The sequence below is a fragment of the Cervus elaphus genome, chromosome 2 (assembly GCF_910594005.1).
Source record: "Cervus elaphus chromosome 2, mCerEla1.1, whole genome shotgun sequence".
In the NCBI taxonomy this organism is placed as follows: Eukaryota; Metazoa; Chordata; class Mammalia; order Artiodactyla; family Cervidae; genus Cervus; species Cervus elaphus.
The window spans coordinates 5012184-5031494 of NC_057816.1; the positions used below are offsets into that span (position 1 = coordinate 5012184).

A 19311-nucleotide genomic window follows, 5' to 3' on the forward strand; every position below is an offset into this window, starting at 1 on the left:
ATTCTACTCTTTGCAGCCAAAGATGAGAAGCTCTATACAGCCAGTAAAAACAAGACCTGGAGCTGACTGTGGCTCAGAGCATGAGCTCCTTATTGCAAAATTTAGGCTTAAATTGAAGAAAGTAGGGAAAACCACTAGGCCACTCAAGTATGACCTAAATCAAATCCCTTGAGTATACAGTGGAGGTGATGAATAAGATTCAAGGGATTATTAGATCTGATAGTCAGAGTGCCTGAAGAACTATGGATGGAAGTTTATAACACTGTGCAGTAGGCAATGACCAAAACCATCCCAAAGAAAAAGAAATGTAAGAAGGCAAAGTGCTTGTCTGAGGATGCCTTACAAATAGCTGAGAAGAGAAGCAAAAGGCAAAGGAGAAAGGGCAAGATGTACCCATCTGAACGCAGAGTTCCAAAGAATAGCAAGGAAAGGTAAGAAAGCCTTGCTAAGTGAACAATGCAAAGAAATAGAGGGAAAAATAGAATGGGAAAGACTGGAGATCTCTTGAAGAAAATTAGAGATACCAAGAGGACATTTCATGCAAAGATAGGCACAATAAAAGACAGAAACACTATGGACCTAACAGAAGCAGAAGAGATTCAGAAGTGGCAAGAATACACAGAAGAACTATACAAAACAGATCTTCACGACTCGAATAAGCACAACGGTGTGGTCACTCACCTAGAGCCAGACATCCCAGAGTGTGAAGTCAAATGGGAAGCGTTACCACAAATAAAGCTAGTGGAGGTGATAGAATTCCAATTGAGCTATTTCAAATCCTAGAAGATAATGTTGCTAAAGTGCTGCACTCAGTATGTCAGCAAATGTGGAAAACTCAACAATGGCCACAAGACTGAAAAAGGTCAGTTTTCATTCCAATCCCAAATAAAGGCAAAGCCAAAGATGTATAAACTATCATACAATTGGGCTTACTTCACATGCCGTCAAAGTTATGTTCAAAATCCTTCAAGCTAGGCTTTAGCAGTTCATGAACTGAGATCTTCCAGATGTACAACCTGGGTTTAGAAAAGGCAGAGGAACCAAAGATCAAATTGCCAACATTCGTTGGATCACAGAGAAAGCAAGGGAATTCCAGAAAAACATCTATTTCTGCTTCATTGACTACGCTAAAACCCTTGACTGTGTGGATCACAACAAACTGTGAAAAATTTTTAAAGAGATGGGAACACTGGTCCACCGTACCTGTTTCCTGAGAAACCCGTATGCAGGTTAAGAAGCAACAGTTAGAATGAGACAAGGAAGACAGACTGGTTCAAAACTGGGAAAGGAGTAGGCCAAGGCTATATATTGTCACCCTGCTTATTTAACATCTATGCAAGATTCCGGGTTGGATGAATCACAAGCTGGAATCAAGACTGCAGGGGAAGGTATCAACAACCTCAGATATGCAGATGATACTACTCTAATGGCAGAAAGAGAAGATTAAAGAACCACTTGATGAGGGTAAAAGAGGAGAGTGAAAAAGCTGGCTTAAAACTCAACATTCAAAAAAACTAAGACCACAGGATCCATGGTACACAGAAGGAGAAGAGCTGGCACTAACAGAAACATCACTCAAGCTGCAATATGAGTCATATGCAAGTTTAAATTTTCTACTAGCCACATTTTTTTTTTTTTTACATTTAAAGTCACTCAGTCGTGTCTGGCTCTTTGAGACCCCATGGACTATACAGTCCATGGAATTCTCCAGGCCAGAATACTGGAGTGGGTAGCCTTTCCCTTCTAAGGGGAAAGGAGATCTTCCCAACCCAGGTCTCCCACATTGCAGGCGGATTCTTTACCAGCTGAGCCATAAGGGAAGCCCAAGAATACTGGAGTAGGTAGCCTATCCCTTTTCCAGTGGATCTTCCCGACCCAGGAATTGAACCAGGGTCTCCTGCATTGCAGGGGGATTCTTTACCAACTGAGCTATCAGGGAAGCCAAAACTCTGACACTTGTAGTTTGTTTCCTCCTGCTGCTTAAGAGAGAGAGAAAAAACGTCTGACGTTTGCAGCCTATTTCCTCCATTTGGAGACTCCCAGCCTTCCTACCTGTTACCCTCTCATTCCCTACTTCTCTCTTTTAGGAGAATTATGTTGCCTAGGGAAAGTGGCTAAAAAGTAAAAAAGAAAACAGGTAAAATTAATTTTAAATGTATATACTGAACCTCATATATCTAAACATTACTATTTCAACTATTTCAAACATTACTATTCTTTTGGTAATAAGTCTTCAAATTCTTGTTGTTCTGACACTTCATAGCACTTCACAATTTGGAGCAGCAACATTTCAGATGCTTAAGAGTCACAGGTGGCCGTAAGGGACAAGACAGCTACAGTCGTGTGACTGCTACACCTGGAGTCAAAGTCTCTCTCCTGGTACTGAGACAGGCTCCCCATCTCCCTCCACTGCCAAAGTCAACAGTTAACCACTTTTTCCACACAAGGGCCAATATGGGGTGGGCGAGGACAGGTTATGGGCCATGGTTTTCCTTTCTTTTAAAATAGAAACATACCTGAGAAATCATGTTTACTCTCACGTGTGTGTATACATAACTATATATATAAAGCAACTTAGACATTCTTAACTCAAAAAATAAGTCACAAGAAAATTAGAACTATTTTTTAACCTCTGCTATCTAGGGATACTCATAGGGATAAAAGGTAAAATGTTAAATTCTTCACCATGAGATAAAGGAGGATGCTAGCTGGAATCAGGAAGGCTACAAGTGGCTCACTCCTGGTAAAGATACACCTGGCCAAACTTTAAAATAGGTGCATGTCTCTGGGAATTCATTTCATTTCCTAAGTTAATTTAAAAAAAAAATAAGGAAAAAAATGCCTTGATCCCTCAAACATATTGGGAAACGATGTTTGATTAATTTTAAAAATAAATAAATAAAACTGGATTCCCCACTTGTCTGAGAGAAAACTGAGTCTTCACTGCCTCCTACAAAACAACTTGCTTATTACCCCATGTGGGGCAGACACATCTACCCCAGAGCTCTGGCCGAGCTGACCAGCAGCCTGGGAACAAGACGGAGTGAACAAGCCACGCTCCCAAACGCTGTTCTTACTGGCTCACCCACTGCTGCCACCGTCCAGACACCGGGGGCCTTGGGGCCCAGCTCAGATTCAGGTGTGCAGGGAACCGAGTTGGGCGGCATCCGACAAGACCCCAATGGGGCAGGCTGGATTCAAGAAGGGTGTTCACTGAGGAAGGCACACCACTAGGAAAGGACAGAGGAAAGCACCTATAAACAGGAGGATGCAGTCAGTCACTCTGAAGGGAGTAAGTCACTGATAAACAGCCCCCGACAGCAATGCTGAAGGCAAATGCTGCAATTTTCATTTGAAGAGGAAGAAGCATGCAACAGAGGAGTAACGGAGGCCTTTGAAAGCAGTCCTCTTTAAGTACTAAGGGAAAATACCACAATGGGCTGGGACATCTACACAGTAGCTGCTTCTCCATTCTCAGCAAAGGTATGCAACTCACACAACTGTCTCCTCACCCCCACGCGGAGGCTGGACTAATCAAATCAAGAATCAAAGTGCCTGCTGCAAGCACAATTTCTTTACAGGAAAGGACAATACAAACTCAGGGCCAGCTTTGTTATATTTGCTCCAGAACTGCTCCTTCTGAAGAACACATCAAAAGAAATCAAGTTTCTATCATCCAGATGTTCCAGACTCTCTTCCCAGTTTTAATCTGTGACTTCTTCAGGTTGTGAGAATAGTAAAGGAGTAGAATCCATTTAATACGCACTATGTTAATTAGCCAGTACTTTTAAAGCGCTACTATGCACTGTATTGAGGAATGCAGGAATAACAAGATAAATGCTGCCTATCTTCTTCAAGAGTACAACACAACTGAGAACAAGGAAGATACAGAAAATGAATGGCATAAACTCCAAGCTTGTTCTGCAGAAAGGGAGCTCCAGGGAGAAGAGCCTGGCCAGAAAAGACGTCATGAAAATGAGGCCTAAGCTGGGCTCAAAACACAGGTAAGACTTAGTAGGTGATCCTGCAAGCTCGGAGGACAGACCCATAACTTGAAGGAGCTCACAGCAGGGAGAAGGTCCCGATGACGAGAAGTAAGAACCTTTACAGAAGGCACTAGGGAAGGTGAGGCAACCAGTTCTCAAAGAGCCAGGCAGGAACACACAGCAGAGTGGGGCAGGCTTGCTGTGCGGCGTGGGAGGGAGCCATTCTGTTCTACCTGAGATAACCGTACATTAAGATAGCTCTGTACGCAAGAATACTGGAGTGGGTTGCCTTCTCCAGGGGATCATCCTGACCCGGGATCAAACTCTCGTCTCCTGTGTCTCCAGCATTGGCAAGTGGATCCTTTACCACTGAGCTACCTGGGAAACCCATTAAGATAGTGATAGCAAAGATTAAACACAGTACACAGAAAAAGATGAGTCTGAACAGAAGTAGAGGAAAACGCCAAGGGGATGAAACGGGAGCTGTGGCGCTCCCACACACTGTACTCCCACAAAGTCCGAGAGGGGGACTGAACTGAGGGCCAGGGCAGGGGGCGCTGAAGACAAAACCACTGAGGGGGACACTGCAGGTACCGCAGGGCAGGGGGTGCTGAAGACAAAACCACTGAGGTGGGCACTGCAGGTACCGTTCACCACTTGAAGACAGACAGAAAAGTCAAGTAAAGCAAGGCAACAAGATCAGCTCTAGAGTTTACACACCGTGAACAGGAAAGATGCATGTGAGAGGGTGAGCCTAGGCAAAGAGCAGGTAACCCAGAGATGGTTTTAAGAACTCACAGAGGGCAGTGAGGCCTTGCAAAAGCCTCCTTGAAAAGCAAGTTATTCCCTTCCTGAAATCCTAGAGATTTCACATTAAATATCTATCCCCTCACCCTCCAATTTCAATCATAATTCCCCCAAGGCCTAATTTTCATGTTTGAAATTCCTAGCTGTATACTTATGTATCAGATTTATGGCTTGCCCCTGGAATTCTGAGCCACCTGGCAAATACACAAAGCAAATATGTAGCCGCTGCTGCTGCTGCTGCTGACTCGCTTCAGTCCTGTCCAACTCTGTGAGACCCCACAGACGGCAGCCCATGAGGCTCCCCTGTCCCTGGGATTCTCCAAGGCAAGAACACTGGAGTGCGTTGCCATTTCCTTCTCCAATGCATGAAAGTGGAAAGTGAAAGTGAAGACAGTCATGTCCGACTCTTTGGCGACCCCATGGACTGCAGCCCACCAGGCTCCTCCGTCCATGGGATTTTCCAGGGAAGAGTACTGGAGTAGGTTGCCAGTGCCTTCTCTGATACCTAGCCACACACTGGGGCTAACTCCAAATACACTTCTGAGTGTATTTGGCAAGGGTGTGACCTTAAGCGCCCACTTCATGTTTATATTTAAATAGCCAACTGCCAGTCAAAAACATCCAGCGTCACTCCTGTCACAGTGTCCTCTAAAGTGTTCCTCTACAAACTCTCATTACGAAAACTCAAGTGAACATGAATTTCTGTGCACAACTTCCCCAGCTTCAAAAACTTCAATACAAGTAGATGCAAAGCATGACTTCCACATACTTATACATACAAGAAAAAGTTGTGTGGGAGTGTGTGGGTGTGGGTGTATTTTAAAAACTAAGGGATTGGAAAAGAAGCAATGAAGACAACAGCAATCCCTTTGTGCCAGGAGCCTCGTCAGAGATCAGAGCAGGATAGAGGAGTCTATTGGGGGGAGGGGTGTGTGTGTGTGTGTGTGTGTGTGTGTGTGTGTGTGTGTGTGTGTGTGTGTGTGTGTGTGTGTGTGTGGGGGGGGGGGGGGTGTGTGTGTGTGTGTGTGTGTGTGTGTGTGTTGGGGGGAGGGGTGTGTGTGTGTGTGTGTGTGTGTGTGTGTGTGTGTGTGTGTTGGGGGGAGGGGTGTGTGTGTGTGTGTGTGTGTGTGTGTGTGTGTGTAAAGGGAGGACGCAGTGTAGATAAGAGAATATGACAAAAGTCAAATCAGAAAGTTCAAAGTGTAGAGGGTTTTCCATCTTAAGTGTCCAGCATTCTCTGAATCTCTGACACCAAGTGAGTTGTCAATAAATCTGACTCAAACATCATAAAGAAGTGACATGTAACTGGAGAGTAGGAGAAAACGCAATGCAAACAAAAGACCTGTCATCTGAAATGATTAGGAAATAGTTCCTAATCTAAAACTGTAACGACGGGATTCCCCAGCAGTCCAGTGATTAGCACTTGAAGCTTTTGCTGCTGGGGCCAGGGTTCAATCCCTGGTGGGAGAACTAATAAGATGCAACAGGCCACACCATGTGGCTAAACAGTAAATGAAATAGAACTGTAAGGAGGAAAGTTAGTCCTAACCAAGTCAGGAATGGTATGAAAATGGCACAGACAGAAAAAAAGAGAATTCTGTACTAACACAGGGTTGGGGAAAGACTTGGAAAATCCAACTCACCCATGTTTTTTTATTAAGTGAAAGCAAAGCAGTTCTATGCAGTTTTTGAGTCATCCAACTTGAAGCAAGTAGCCCCTTTTTTATTCATAATCTACTACGGACAAGGTGCCCAAAGAGAAGAGCCTTTTCAAATCAGATACAAATCCTGAAGAAAACTGAAATGCCACTGAAGGAAGACCAAAAAGAGACAAGTTTCAGATTAAGAATGAGCTAACTATCCTGGTTAATTTGGAGCTGGTTATAATTCTGTAACAGAAGACAGAAATGGCAAATTGGTCACAAATTTTAAAGCCCTCCCACTACCCATTTTTTTTAACCTACCATCTTCCTTGCCCAGCAAACTAATCAGAATAAGTATAATCATAAGGCATATATATGAGACTACCTCAACACTCCCTGGACTGGCAGTTAAAAGTCTCCAGAAGTGTATTCTGTCATGAATGCTTCACCAACATGCAGCCGAGCATGCAGGAAGAGGCAGTCTCAGCCCGGACTGCTGCAACCGTACAGGTGTCCAAGCACCTTGCATGGTATGAGACACAAGCAGGGCGAACAGTCTCCACAGCCCCTTACAAAAAACAGTCTCCTCCAGCTATTCCACAGCAACAGTAAAAGGCCTAATACGGCAACTTTCCGTGAAAGGTGGACTCCCAGGTCTGCGCTCTTCCCAACACAGCACATGGCCACAAGACTGGCGGAGAAAGCTGGTGAGTGGCCGGTCCCAGCAGCAGTCATCAAGAACGCAAGTCAGCCCCGGGCCAGCCTGGAGCAGGCTGACCTGTCACCTCATGTCTCTCGGGACACACTCATCAACAGGACCCATGTGTGTTCACAGGCAGGAAAAGATTCACTTGGCACACAGCACTCAGCTCCAAGAGCATGGGTGGTAACAATGGAGGAGCTCGGCACTGTGGCCAGTGACTCTATCGGAGTAGGTTGACCAGGATGCCAAGTTTGACAAAAATGCACAGAAAACACAAGTGAGTCAGTATTTTAAAATTCTGACATGACGAAACCAAGAGAAATTTACCAAACAGGGATAAATGTAAAGTCCTTTTTTTTTAAACTGAAAAATATGACACCATGGGGTGGGGGGGGTGGGGGGGGATTGCCAGACATAAGAAAACTGTTAAACAAGTTCAAAGATTTTAGTTAATTAGAAGTTCAACATAAAGCTTTTCTATGGTGTGAGTAACAAGCAAGTAATCTCAAAATGTGTCATAGATAATCATGTCTAGGTCTTGCAAGCTACTAACTCCACTGCAGCCTTCCCTGGGCAGATCAGCCCACATCGAACAGTATGGTGTCCTACTCTGGGGCAGAGGAAGAGACTGCCAACACATGGCACCCAAAAAGAACCAGGGTGACGGAAGGACTTGCCCCATGGAGGAAAAAAATAACTAGCTTTGCCTATCTCAGAGCTATTTTATGCTATCACAGAAAGCGTCCAAGGGGAAAATGAGCCAGTAAGTGAAAAGGGCAGATCGTCTGTGAGCAGGGGGTGCAGAAATGTGCTAAAGGTAAGGAACATGGACAAGACCCCAAGGCTGGAGGTGCCCTGGAAGCCTGGATTTTCTAAGAGGGCAACTTCCCGTTCTGGAGAGGAAGGCTGTACGAAGTGATCACCACACAGCCTCATGAATTTCTTTTCGAAGTCTGTTTGATATAAAAGGCATGGCTACATTTGGGCTGACAGGGAGTCTCAACAAAAAAACAGAAAGGATTATGCAACTTTCCAGATGCTTAGTGGGCTGAAACCCACACAATCCTCCACTCCTCTGGAAGCTCTAGTAAAACAACAACAACAGACAAAGGAAACAACAGCCAAGAAGGCGGCCAACAAATTTATGAGAAGATAGAAAATGGAGAACAATTCAGGAAGTCCATCATCCAAGTAGCAGAAATTTTAGAAGAACATATTTTAATTCACCACCAACCTCCCTTGTCCAAAAAAATTTTTTCTCAGTGCATAAAAATGTGACTCTCCCCTTAGGACCTACACATGGTATCACACAGAATGTGAGAAGATCCTTTAAGATACAGTGTAAAAGTCAACAGGACTAGAGATTTTAAAAACAGAAGAAGAATATTTAAACTTTTCTAGTGAGACAAAACTTAAAAAAGAACTGGAAGTCAAAACGACATCAGTTTTCTCAATAGTAATTCTAGAAAAGAACATTTTCAGACCTGGAAGTTCGGAAAGATTTGTTCACAATTTCTTCAGGAAGCTACTGGAAAAAAAGCTGGGCAGTAAGCCACAAGCAGAAGACACAGAATCCATGAAGCCAAAGCCAGGGCTCCCACACACCGAGCAGCAAAGACAACCCCCAGGAGGGGTGCACTGCAGCTACAGACAACGGCAAGAGAAGCCAGCGTGAAGCAGGCCACGAGGCAGGGGCTCTGGAAAGGAGATGTCCAAGGAAAAGTATTGTCAGATGGACGTTACCGTGTTGAGAGGAATTTTGCAAATTAAGGCAGAGATTTAAAAATCAAACAACATATACCATACTTCTACTACTGATCTTAACCAAAGTTGTGCTTTAACTATGCTGGGAGATGGAGAGGGAAACAGCTGTGCAAAGAAGTAAACCTTCATCTTCATAACTGGGAAGTAAGATAGATCAGAAACTGCTACCTACGGTTTTATGATACAGAAATGCAGAAGGAAGCAGAGATGAGGAATCAGCTAAGAGACAGAGGGAGCTGTCCCTGGTGAGTAATCCAAGGATGCAGAGAGGATAGGATGGCCAAGATCAAAGAGAGGACTGCTATTTTTTGTTATTAATCTTGTGATACCATTTGATTTTTAAACTATGTATCTACGTAAGCTACATACCTATGTATGGTAAAATAAAAGATTATGAAAAGAAAATAAAGAGCACTCAGCACAGTCCCTGGCACTCAGGAAGGGCTCTACAAATGTAGGTACAGTCTAGAATCAGGGTTTCATAAAGACTGTCTGGCAGAAAGACCATGAGGCAACTCCACATGCTTAAGGTTCCTCCATACAAAAAAACAAAGAAATAGAAAAATCCAACCAACAGCAAAAATCAACATGGTACCTTTTGTACTAATCCCGTGAAATTCAAATGTCAGTGTCCATAAAGTTTCAAGGGAACACAGCCGTGCCCTCCTCTACAGTCTGCCTCCTGCTGCTCTCACACCAGAAGGGCCGAGCTGAGCATTCGTGACAAGAGACCACACGCAGGCCTCGCGTCACCTGGGGCTGCAGCTGGGCTACGAATGCAGATGCGGGTGTAACACAACAGTGCTCCAAGTGCCGCACGCTGCACTGCAGTGCTTTATTATTTCCAGTGCACACCCAACATGTCAAAACAAGAAAAGAAAATCTGGACTTCAAATGCTGTGTTTTTAAGGTACAATGGGATATGGACTATTTTGTTATGAAATTAGAGGGCAAAGCACTGTTTATTATGCGATCATGCCATCCCTGTGCTGAAAGCACACACTGCATGTTGACGTCAGCAGACTAAGCAGTCACTGCAGTATCCCCAACTCACAAGAAAGCAACAGTCAGAAAAGTTAGAGAATACTAAATGGAATATCTTCTAACAGGAAAATTTCTTCATAAAAAATGAAAATAAAACTTCAATCAAAGCTGGTCTGTTAACAAGTTCAAGAAGCCAATGATGACTTTCCTTGATTCTTGATGACTTTAAGATCTTGGAGTTGTCATTTATTTGAGGAGTCTGAAGTGACGAAGAATTAGCTTCTATGAACAGTTCATGTTAAACAACTACAGACAGAATACTGTCAGAGAAGCTGAGCAGAGATGAAATCACTGCAACCTGCAGTAGAATCTGCCACGTGTGCCCAGTCGCTCAGTTGGGTCTGACTCTCTTGCTGCCATGATGTGCTACGTTGATGGTGGTAAAATTTTGCGTATGGGGAAAAAAGGCTTAATCAGACAGATTTAGTTTTTGAGATCCAGTATCACAATAGAAAAAAAGGATAAATGTTATCAATAATATATACTTCCCAATAAACATAAAAACATGGTGAACCTGTAAAATAACCAACTGAATTCAAGCTGGAGGTCTCTGTGGGGTTCTGAAATTAGTACCGCTGTTCCCACTGCCCCCAGCTCCGAACCAGTGGATAAAGACAAAACAATATGATCGTGTGTGTTACAAGTATCCTCTTTATTGAGTCAGACGGTCAGATCAGTTTATTACTGCATGCTCCTGGACTTATTAATAAAGCTGAACCCTTGACTGAGTTCTCCACTCAGGCAGGCAGGCAGGCAACTGAAGAGTCCAAACCTGCAGAGTGAGAACCTATACTAGGGCGGAGGAAAAGGGGGCTGGGCCCCCTGAACAAAAACAACCAAACCAACCAACCATATGAGACAAGCTGCCAAGGGTGAATGGGAATTCACTTAAGGGAATTCTTCCCCCCAGGATGTATAAAGAATAATATGAAGATAAAAGCTGGACAAAACAGGGGCTTCCCTGGTGGCTCAGTGGTAAAGAATCTGCCTGCCAATGCAGGACACACGGGTTCGATCCCTGATCCAGGAAGATTCCACACGCTGCAGAGCACCCAAGCAACGACTGACACTGAGCCCGGGCCCCAGAGCCCAGAATCATAACAAGACAGGCCGCCGCCACCAGCAGCCGGCACACCCCAGCAGGGCAGCCCCGCTCTCGGCAACCGGGGGAAGCCCCGCACAGCATCAAAGATCGGCACAGCCAGAAATAAATAAATAAATAAAGCTGGACAAAACAGGAGATGTAGAGAGAATCTCTCTTTAAGAAAGAGCCAGTGCTTCACTGTGTGAGCAGAAGGGGGTGCTGAGGAAAAGTCCTTCATGGGGGCGGGGGGGGGGTGGTGCCCACACGCAAAGGGGCTCACTGCCTAGGAATTCGAGGCACTCACTGGGGTTTAGAGGCAGAGAACTATCACAACAGAACCACTGTAGCATCTCCTGAGACACTGGAGCCTGAAACGAGGATGATTAAACAGTCCATGCCCACCTGCTCCTCCAGATACTACAGAGCAGCGAAACTGGATTAAGATGTGTACACATCCCCCAAAAGGTCCTACCAGGCCACTTTCTATTAAGTGCCAATTGACCCCAAAGTCAAGTATGTTAAAGACTCTGGTCTTTAACAAAAAACTTCAGGAAAGACTTGTAAGGTGATAATAACTAAGACTCAAAAGAGTCAGGTGGCTGGCTAGAAGCCAGACGTCCCCTGGCTGGTATGAAACAAAACAAGCCCCCACCCCCCAACACACACACAGGGCCAGCTGGCCAAGGGGTGGCAGGTGGGTCTCTACTAGCAGTCTTGCTCTGGCATGCTGCCTTATCCAGTCCCTAGGGCCCAGCTCAATCCCACCCCAACCCCCATCCTCTGGAAACTGGGAATCCCATGGGTACTGCAGATTCCAAGACATCCCAGAGCAAACTACAGAGGCTGCTATTTAATTTCCTAAAAATACCATAGTGTCACAGAACCAGACCACCTCAGAGACGACCCAGACGGGTCCACCTAGACTCCAGGGTCTCACAACAGAAAACTGCTTTCCTTGATGTAACTCATGGAAAGAAACTCCTCATTATCATTGTGACCTTACCTTTCAAACCAAGTTTAAAAATTAAAAGAAATGTTTTCTTCTCTGTGGCTCCTTGCCCATTACAGGTTCTCCTGGAAATGGCTGTCTTCCAATTTACTGCATTAGCAGATCAGTAGGAATAAAGTAGGATGGTGGACATTGGGCAGAAGTTCTCCTATAAAGAAAAAGAGAGTCAAAATCACAGTGCGTTCTTTTTCGGTCTAATGAGAGCTGCCACTAAAGATAATGGCACAAGGTCTTCACACACAGCTAAACCTCAGAGGACTGAAAAGTTCTGGCTAATTGAAATGTTTTCTATGTAACAAGAGGGAAAAGGCATGGCCATCCTTCTACTTAAGTTCTTACCCTACACTAAACAATAACCCAGAAACAGAGACATAAGAATGAACAAATAAAATGCACATGCTTATCTTTACCTTATGAAAACATCAATGACATTCTCACTCAACACAGGGTTAGTTAACAGCAAAGGCATCATATTTCAAAATACTAAAACAAATTTTTAAAGTACTCTCTTGTAGCCCCATGTAATACCTTTAAACAACTGTAACTTACCAGAAATTGTAAGCTAAACATTAAGTTCACTTAAGCACTGAAGTGAAAGTGAAGTCACTCAGTCGTGTCCAACTCTTTGTGACTCCGTGGACTGTAGCCCACTAGACTCCTCCGTCCACGGGATTCTCCAGGCAAGAATACTGGAGTGGGTTGCCATTTCCTTCTCCAGGGGATCTTCCCGACCCAGGGATCGAACCCAGGTCTCCCACATTGCAGGCAGACACTTTAACCTCTGAGCCACCAGGAAAGCCCCACTTAAGCACTAGCTGCAGCCAAATCCTGTCTCTAATGTGAATTAACCAGATGCTACACATGAAGGACTTTAAACTGTCTTTCAAGGCACTTCGTTTAAACCTAAACACTGCAGGAAAAGACACAAACTATGGATAATATACTAATTAGAAGTCTTATAAGGATGCAGTCTACAAGGCATCTCAAAATAAAGGCTGTTCATTTCATGCCATTGTTCCACAAAACTCACACTACAGGGTGATCAACTAAACATTTTCCCTCAAACAAGATAATAAATAGAAACAATGCTAACCACTTGCTAAAAGAAAATGAATCAACAAAAGCCTAGTTTATTATGAAGAAAATATTTGATTCTGAAAACAAAGCATTTTACCAGTGAAATGTTTTCTAAACAAAACCTTGAAAAAGTTAACTAATCACCTAGATTTTTGCTTTACATCATAAGAACACCTCCATAGTCCTCAGATGTGACTAACTCAGTGTGTTGGTGTAATGAGTGGGTTTCTAAATGTTGCAGGTAATTCTAGTCCCATCACAACCACTCTCCGTGGAAGGGGTTCCAAAGCCCTTTAAAAATCCAATGAAGTTACTTACGTACTCCACAAAATGCATACGTGCCCCACACATTTGGCATTTAACTTCAAGTAGGTGTAGGGCCCTCAAGTGATCTACTATCTTTTCTCCCACCAGTCAAGACCACCCACTTCCAGGCTGGTCAATCACAGGCTCCCAGCAGAGCTGTACCGACCTGCCAGCCCCAATGTGCTGCAAACTCCTGCCCAGGGAAGCCAAATGATAAAACAGCCATCAAACACACTCACAGCATCACAAATCCAGGTGCTTATGAAGTTGTAAAAAGTAAGACTTCTCTGGAAAAAGGTCTGTGTTAATTATTTAGTCTTTTCTCTTAGACTAATTATGGGAAAGAGTGGGGTCTATACTATCGATATTAAGAAATCTCGTTATTCCAAAGTGAGAATGTGAGAAACAAGATCAAAAGATAGAAAACAGAATGCAATGGTACGTTAAGTGCATTCTTATTACTCCTGGGTAAAGAATGTATACTGAACATACACTGAAATGCCTCTAAAACTACAGTGAAAGAACTGTCTTGGTGTTTTGTCTTGCTTTTTAAAGGCATAATCCCAAGAATCAACAAAATTAGAGGAGTGCTGGAAGGAAGCAAAAGGAACACTGGCTGAAAAAGGTTATTCAATGAACACTTAAGATTCCCAAATCCCCTTGGCCTTCTTCCATCCCTCCCAGCCCCAGATGACAAGAGGAAGCCAGAAAGGATGGTGACCACCGCAGAGCTAAGGATGGGTTTGCCACTAAAAACAGAAGGACCCTGTGAACTGCAGAAAGAATGCAGAGTGAGGCCCACTCATCTGTCCACCCCACCCCCTCCAAATTCTCCTACTGGGCTCTGCCGTTTCCAGCTAGGAGGAAGACTGCTAATGACTTCTTATCACTGACCTCAAGAAAGGCAGGCCTGAAAATCCTGACATTGGGTACTTCCCAACCAAAGGAGCTCAACCAGTCACTCTGATAAACAGTTCCCAGCCAATGAGCTCCTACCCACGAATGGAGTCTCCAACCAGCCACCCTTACTTTCATCTTTTCTTTAACAGTTTTCAATGTAAACCTGCAGTTTACAACAGTTGCAAGAGCAGAACAAGAAATTCCCACAAAGCCTTCACCTAGATTCACAACTAATCACTATATCACTTTTGCTTTCTCCCATCCCAAACATTTGAATTTCTACAGCCATCATGTTCTTTACCTTTAAATAGTTCACTAGGTGTTTCCTAAGATCAAGGATATTCTCTTATACAACCACAGTACTTATGTCAAAATCAGGAATTTAACACATTAACAGTCCCACATAGACTATATAGTTCACATTCCAATTCTGCCAATTGTTCTATGATGTCCCTGATGGAAAGCCCCTTTCACCTCAATTCAGGCTCACACATCACACCTGACATTGTGTCTCCATCTAAAACAGTTCTTCAGCAATTCTTTGTCTTTCATGGCATCTCTGAAGAACCCAGGCTATGAATTTCTGGCAGTAACACCACACAAGTGGTAAGTGAGGTTTGTTTTTCCTAGAGTATCACGTAAGTAGTAAGATGGTATCAATGTGTCCCATTATTGGGATTTTGATCACTTAGTGAAAATGATATTTGTCTTATTTCTTCACTGTAAAATAACCCTTTTCCCCTCAGTAATTAACTAGTAAATAATCTGTATGAAGATAAATTTTGATATTACATTCTTAAAACATTCACCCAATAGTTTTAGTAACCTCTGGCAATTCTTGTCTGAATCAACTGCTATTGACAGTTATAAAATTATGTTTATTTTGTAAATCTACTGTTCCTTCTACACGTATCAGCTGACACTATAACTAAGCATAACAACATGTTCCAGATTAAACTTTTGCATTTCCTGCCCCAGCGCTTCTCCAAGGACTCCCCGTTCCTTATAGCGGAAGATGTGGTTCAGAAATAAAGATCTGGGGACTATGTTCACAGACAGTGAACAAAGCTGAGAAAGAATGGAACTGTTGTATGAATTCAACTCTATGTGTTGTGTAACTTTTAAATATGAATGAAAAACACAGGTTCTGATAGCATCTCAGGAAAACCTCTATCATGAAACATAGAGAACAAAACAAACAGAAAAATGCAGGATGGAGGAAAGACTACACAAGGAAAAAAGTACCTTAAATTATTTGACATCCTCAGGGAGATAAACCTGTGTGTGTGTGTGTTCAGTTAGTATACTCATCAAATAAAAACAGTATACTATTCAAAAGGGCACCGAGAATCATCGGCAGACTAATACATACGGAAAATTATTTCCAACCCAGAAGTCTATACCCAGCCAAACTATCAATAAAGAATACACAGAGAGTCTCAGAAGATTTACCTCCCACAGTCCATTCTCACAGAAAACCGCTAGAGACTGTGCCCCCGTAAAACAAGAGGGAGAACAACACGAAAGACAACAACAGAGTAACAGGAGACGACGACCAGAGGCAAGAACTCCCAGGGTCCCAGCAGGGAGAGCATGCCGTCCAGTCTGGAGCAGGTAAAACTTCAAATGATTAAGCTGATGGAATACCTGAATATGTAACTGGTTAAAAGTCTAAGGCTAAACTAGTGATTGATACATTAAAGGAAAAAAAAAAAAAGCATCATTTCCTAAGAATACCAGAAGCTGTTTACAAAAAGTATTTGTAATTGACCACTTGACACTATAAACAGCAACCCAAGTAATAATGGATAAATACTGATTTAACCAAAATTGCAACAGAACTATACTGGAGAGACAGGGAAGAGGGTGCAGTGTTGGGGGTGGGGGGCAGCTAATCCTTATCCGTCCTCTCTTTTCACAGCAGGAAATCAAAACTAAAAAGAAAAAAAATCAGCAAGCATGCATACAAGTATGAACTCTTCCAAAATGCTCTTCAGACATATGGAGGTAAATATGTATTTTTTTAAATGGGCTAAAAGAGTTCTAAGTAATATAGTTACCTTCAGGGAAGAGGGAAAAGAGGGAGGGGTGCCTAGGAAATGCTGTCATCTATCCTACCTCCTAAAACTGGTTCACCCTTAACTGGAGGTATGCAAAATTGACGCCAAAAGAATTTTTTTTCAAATACATTTTAAGAAGAATATCAGACTGGGAGAGAGCATTAGATGTTGAGACGAGAGAAGTGTAACGTCAGCCACTCACTAGTCATGTGACCTAACACAAGTCCATTTCTTCATTTACAAAATAAAGGAGCTGGGCTAAATTAAGTCTAAACTTCCTTCCTGTTTCAATAAATTTATAAATCTAATATAAAAATAATCAAAATTCTAAATATGGTGCCAGTGGCCATGGACAGCAGCAAATTAAATTACAGAAAGAATGAAGCAAGACTTGGTGAAATAATAAATGGAGAGAGAAGTAAAATGGGGGAAAAAAATTCTGTTTTAAGCCTGTGGGTACCAAGATGGTGCTGATGGTGAAGGTGAAATGAGAATAGCATTGTCTGATTAACGAAGACAAAAGAGTTCCCAATCCTGGCAAGGACAAAATGAGAAAAGGACATCGCTACAGAGCAGTGGGACCAACTGCACAGTCATAGAAGCTAAAGGAGGAAAATGAGAGATTTGCTACTAAAGAATCATCTGATGTCTCAGTCCTCCCGGGTTACAACAGAATACCTTACATTCATAATTTACAAACAAAAGAACTAGACTTCTCACACTTCTTGAGACTAGGAAGTCCATTGTCTGGTGAGGACCCCCTTTCCTGGTTCACAGACAGCGGCCTTTTCTGGATCCTCACACAGCAGGAACGGGTGAGGAACCCAGGAACCCTCTGGGATTACCAATCCCATTCATTAAAGTGCCACTCTCATGACCTCATCACCCCAAGGCCTCACTCCCCTAAACCATCACACTGAGGATTAGGTTTCAACATAAGAATCCTGGAGTGGGACACAAACATTCAAGCTATAACAACTGATAGCTTTAGATTATTCTCTCAGAGGAAACGCATCCAGAGGAGCGCCCTCAAAAAAGGGAAAACAAGATTTTTTTTAAGATAATATACTTTTACTTTCATATTTATTCTTGTCAATCATTCTTTAAAGGAATGACCCTATCATAACCTACAAATATAACCCTATCAAAAAGGGGGTCCTCTTTCCAATACCAATCAGTCTGATCAAGGCCAATGAAGAGAATGTAAGAACATAATTATAAAAATATCAGTCAAGAATGAGGGCTGAGTTTAGCCTAAAACAGCAAAGGAACAGATTCTCAACTAAAGAGTAACTAAATATGTACTTGCTTAGTCACAGAACTCGAGAATAGCAAGAGTGAACGTCTACCCTTACAAACCCTTTGTGCCAGCATCATACACGTGCTTCTCAATCCTCTTAGGTATTATTCCTATCCTGTAGTTGAGAATAACAAGAAAGGACTTACTCCAAAAGAACACTGAAATTATTATTTTTTTAAATTCACTTTGGGGGAAGAAAGGAATAATAACCTCTCTCCATGCTCTTACATGAATTTTTAATATAAATTCCCTGATATTCTTCACAGATGCAAATTCACAAGAGGAAACTACAGCTATTACATAATAGGCAAGAAAATATTTTCTCCTTGTATCATATATCATACACAAACAACTAAAAACAACCTCTCAGTTACAAACAGGTGAAACAGCCTAGAGGCTGGACACACAGAAGAAGTAACTACTGTTACTAGCAAGTCCTGAGATAGGCCAACTCAATCGTTTCCATGTGGCTTTTAATAATCTTTTTTCTGCAAGTGTGCTCACACATGTTCCCCAAAAACCTAAGTCTAAAAAGATGCAAGATAGTGAGATGGGAAGACAATCCATAATATTTTGTTCAACGTTTTATCAATGACTAACACACAGAAAATAAATTAACCCCCCCCATATTCTGACCACAAAAATCGTCAAAAATGAGCACACAAACACTCGTAATTGAGAGAAACAACCTAAATAAGTAACATCACTTGATAACTTCAGAGGCATCTTTATATATATATATATACACAGTATATATTATATATACAATAACTGTGTATGTGTATTATACATATATGTACACACACATATGTAACTATCAGCTAATTTCAGAAATACCAATTTAATACAAGCTGTGGCAAAAAGACAGACTTTGAAAGCAGTAATCAAAAATATCTGTACCAAGAATACAAAAAGACTACTTTTTAAAGTATAAAACTCCCAAGGTAAATCCATACTACCACCTTTCAAAAGCAAAATCATGTATGTAAAGTACCTTAAGTAAAAACTTTAGCCCCTAATCGGATTACATCATCGTCTGGCTATGTACCCTAATGGACACTCAAATCACTGCCATCGTGCATAAAGTCAATCCAACCCAAGTTGCTATTAAAATGGAGCCAAATCCTAAATTAGTAAATTAGCATCCGAAGTAAAGCCCAGAAAACCAACTCTGCCTGTTACAATGTCAGTGTGCAGAGGGGTAGAGCAATGGTACAAAAGACAGGGTTCCAATCGCCAAAGCTATACTTAGCTGGCTCACCCACAGTTACACATCAAGCTTAATTTGATGTAAGAGCTGAAACTCCCATAATCCACAGTACAACAAGAAAGACGTGCTGTAGGACATCTTGGTAACCAAGCGAGTAATATGTGAAACCCAAGCACAGAGACTGGAAAACATGCTAAGCAACATGAAGGTGAATGAATATATTCACTGAGAACTCAACCTAGGAATGGGATTTTCAACTAGCAAACCAAGATATCTAAGACATGAAAAAGGAAAAGTCCTTCAAATAGGCTCTTGGTTACTGTCCGAAAGAGTAGATGAAACAGGAATGGAGAAAAGACCCAAGTCACAACCACAAGCACTGCCACAAGCTCCTACTTTTAAACACAAATCTGATTCC

General features: G+C 42.4%; 1 protein-coding gene across 14 annotated transcripts in view; it reads right to left on the reverse strand.

The window, feature by feature from the left end:
• PPP6R3 (protein phosphatase 6 regulatory subunit 3) overlaps positions 1 to 19311 on the reverse strand; it is a 123491-nt gene that overhangs the window by 73053 nt on the left and 31127 nt on the right. For all 14 annotated transcript variants that reach the window (XM_043924569.1, XM_043924553.1, XM_043924652.1 and 11 more), the window contains one exon: positions 12035 to 12188. The gene's annotated coding sequence lies outside the window, so the exon portion shown is untranslated. The remainder of the gene's footprint in view (positions 1 to 12034; positions 12189 to 19311) is intronic.